Source organism: Ovis canadensis, chromosome 13 (assembly GCF_042477335.2).
Source record: "Ovis canadensis isolate MfBH-ARS-UI-01 breed Bighorn chromosome 13, ARS-UI_OviCan_v2, whole genome shotgun sequence".
Lineage (NCBI taxonomy): Eukaryota > Metazoa > Chordata > Mammalia > Artiodactyla > Bovidae > Ovis > Ovis canadensis.
In genome coordinates this window covers 19,804,178-19,807,892 of record NC_091257.1, presented here as the reverse complement: position 1 = coordinate 19,807,892, position 3,715 = coordinate 19,804,178, and the positions used below count along the sequence as shown (strand labels likewise).

The 3,715-nt window shown below is 41.5% G+C and overlaps 1 non-coding gene across 1 annotated transcript; it reads right to left on the bottom strand.

The window, feature by feature from the left end:
• Positions 1-2,798: 2,798 nt before the first annotated feature.
• On the bottom strand, positions 2,799-2,871 carry TRNAV-UAC (transfer RNA valine (anticodon UAC)). Its single transcript has one exon. It is a non-coding gene; the product is annotated as a tRNA-Val (tRNA).
• Between the last annotated feature and the right edge of the window lie 844 nt (positions 2,872-3,715).

Sequence of the window (3,715 nt, the reverse complement as noted above, 5' to 3'; positions counted from 1 at the left end):
CCTACCAGGATGGTTCCTCACATTTCTTGGTAGGTCAGACTGTTAATGTCATGAAGAGAGTCTCAGTGTGGGGCTAGAATGTCTTCAGTACTTCTCTAATGCTTGCTAACCTCCCTTTTTAACTGAGAGAGAAGGTTCCAGATTGAGAACCTTTGGCAGACAACAGTATTCATTATAATGGTTTTACATGATATGCCAGAAGAACCCTCTTCCAGTTCCAGTTCTCTCTCTCAGTTGTGTCCAACTCTTTGTGACCCCATGGAGTGCAGCATGCCAGGCCTCCCTGTCCATTACAAACTCCTGGAGCTTTCTCAGACTCATGTCCATTGAGTCGGTGATGCCATCCAACCATCTCATCCTCTGTCTCTTCTTCTCCTCCCCCCTTCAATCTTTCCCAGCATCAGGGTCTTTTCCAGTGAGTCAGTTCTTCACATCAGGTGGCCAAAGTATTGGAGTTTCAGGTTCAGCATCAGTCTTTCTAATGAATATTCAGGACTGATTTCCTTTAGGATGGACTGGTTGGATCTCCTTGCAGTCCAAGAAACTCTCAAGAGTCTTTTTTTTTTTTTTCTTTATGTTATTTTTATTTTATTATTTTTTTTTAGTTTTTTATTTTTTAAATTTTAAAATCTTTAATTCTTACATGCATTCCCAAACATGAACCCCCCTCCCACCTCCCTCCCCATAACATCTTTCTGGGTCATCCCCATGCACCAGCCCCAAGCATGCTGCATCCTGCGTCAGACATAGACTGGCGATTCAATTCACATGATAGTATACATGTTAGGATTAAAGATCTAAATGTAAGATCAGAAACTATAAAACTCCTAGAGGAGAACATAGGCAAAACACTCTCAGACATAAATCACAGCAGGATCCTCTATGATCCACCTCCCAGAATTCTGGAAATAAAAGCAAAAATAAACAAATGGGATCTAATTAAAATTAAAAGCTTCTGCACAACAAAGGAAACTATAAGCAAGGTGAAAAGACAGCCTTCTGAATGGGAGAAAATAATAGCAAATGAAGCAACTGACAAACAACTAATCTCAAAAATATACAAGCAACTTCTGCAGCTCAATTCCAGAAAAATAAACGACACAATCAAAAAATGGGCCAAAGAACTAAATAGACATTTCTCCAAAGAAGACATACGGATGGCTAACAAACACATGAAAAGATGCTCAACATCACTCATTATTAGAGAAATGCAAATCAAAACCACAATGAGGTACCACTTCACACCAGTCAGAATGGCTGCGATCCAAAAATCTGCAAGCAATAAATGCTGGAGAGGGTGTGGAGAAAAGGGAACCCTCCTACACTGTTGGTGGGAATGCAAACTAGTACAGCCACTATGGAGAACAGTGTGGAGATTCCTTAAAAAATTGCAAATAGAACTACCTTATGACCCAGCAATCCCACTTCTGGGCATACACACCGAGGAAACCAGAATTGAAAGAGACACATGTACCCCAATGTTCATCGCAGCACTGTTTATAATAGCCAGGACATGGAAACAACCTAGATGTCCATCAGCAGATGAATGGATAAGAAAGCTGTGGTACATATACACAATGGAGTATTACTCAGCCGTTAAAAAGAATTCATTTGAATCAGTTCTGATGAGATGGATGAAACTGGAGCCGATTATACAGAGTGAAGTAAGCCAGAAAGAAAAACACCAATACAGTATACTAACACATATATATGGAATTTAGGAAGATGGCAATGACGACCCTGTATGCAAGACAGGGAAAGAGACACAGATGTGTATAAGGGACTTTTGGACTCAAGAGTCTTCTCCAACACCACAGTTCAAAAGCACCAGTCCTCAGCTTTCTTTATAGTTCAACTCTCACATCCATACATGACTACTGGAAAAAAAGCAAACTAAAACCTAGGCCTAATAAGAGTGTGGTTGTCCAACAGGGAAAAGCACCTTGGCTTTAGCCAGTGTCCCAGAAAGCAAACATCTTCAATGTCATGAATCTGAAAGCTAGAAAGTGTGCCTTCTCTGAAAAGCTTGGCCTACTGAACTGAAGGCTTCACCAGCATTGAAGAAAACACTGTCTTATTGTGCCAACTTTGGGGTGTTTTCTTGGTTTTTAGGGGACTTCCCTGGTGGCTCAGATGGTTAAGCATTGTATGTGGGAGACCCGGGTTCGATCCGTGGGTTGGGAAGATTCCCTGGAGAAGGAAATGGCAATCCACTCCAGTACTATTACCTGGAAAATCCCATGGACAGAGGAGCCTGGTGGGCTACAGTCCGTGGGGTTGCAAAGAGTCAGACATGACTGAACAACTTCACGTTCACTTTTCATCGTGCTAACTTTGGGGTGTTATCTTGGTTTTATGGAGGGTAAACCTGGTTCCCATTTAAAACATGTATGTGTGCTCAGTCGTGTCCCACTCTTTGTGACCCCGTGGACTGTAGCCCACCAGGCTCCTCTGTCCATGGGATTTTCCAGGCAAGAGTACTGGAGCGAGTTGCCATCTCCTACTCCAGGAGATCTTCCTGACCCAGGGATTGAACACGAGTCTCTTGTGTCTCCTGTATTGGCAGGTGGATTCTTTACTACTGAGCCTCCTGGGCAGTTTCATTTTTAAATAAGGCATAAAGTTTTTTTTTTTCCTAAAATTAATTAATTTGAGTAAAATGAAAGACATGATCTTACTTTTATTTGAGTCACAGTATAGTGGAGATGTTAATTTTCATCCAGTAGAAGATTTAATCTTCCATTTGTAGAAAAAAGTCATTTCTAAAAAGTAACTGAATGGAAATACATGCAAACTTGTGGTTCCACTGGGAATTGAACCCAGGACCTTCTACATGTAAAGCAGATGTGATAATCACTACACCATGGAGCCTTACAGTGTCTGTCTGGCTCTTCTGTGAGATGTTGATCAGTTTTATATCTAACCTGGATATTTTAGCGCATTTTTGTAAAATGCCTATAATAACCTCTGATATTTCATTGGAACCGGTTTTCCGTGATCCTATTCCCTTTATAACGGAGTTGAAATCTTTAATGCACGTTCATTCTATACTTGCAGTTGAGCCATGATTTACATTTTTGAAAAACAAAACAAAATAATTAGTCTTTGACAGCATTGAACAAGTAAAATTCAGCAATTATTCCTTGATCATGTCCAGGAGACCAGGCACACAAATAAACATAATTAAAAACCATGGTAAGTGCTCTGAAGGAGAAAAGTAAGTGTGGGATCAGTTTAGGTTTTATTTCAGATCCAGAGAAGTGAAAGAAAGGGGAAGAAAATGTGTAATTGATTAGACACGTGGCTCAGAGACAGCAAACTCGTGACAGTAACATAACTGGCTGAATTCTGAGGTATCTGGGAGTCTCCCCCTATAGACAGATTCCTAGACACTCGAGGAGGAGGGTCTTCCCTAAGCTCATAGCTCCTGAATCCTCACAGCCTGCTGGACGATCCTCCACACAGCTACTGCATCGTCCTCATGTCCTTCCTGGTTATACGGTGGCACGTGCGTGGTGGGAGAAGGGGACAGGTGGACTGCAAAGAGGGGCAAGTTGCCCATGAGACAGGTTGGGACCTGGGATCCTTTGCTGCAGTGCTTGCACCTGAACACACGTCTTCTTGAGCAACAAAATACGCTGAAACTATAAGGGACTAAAAGTAACTGAGTGCTTGTACAATTGGAGCAAATAATAGACAACAAGATACAAACGGA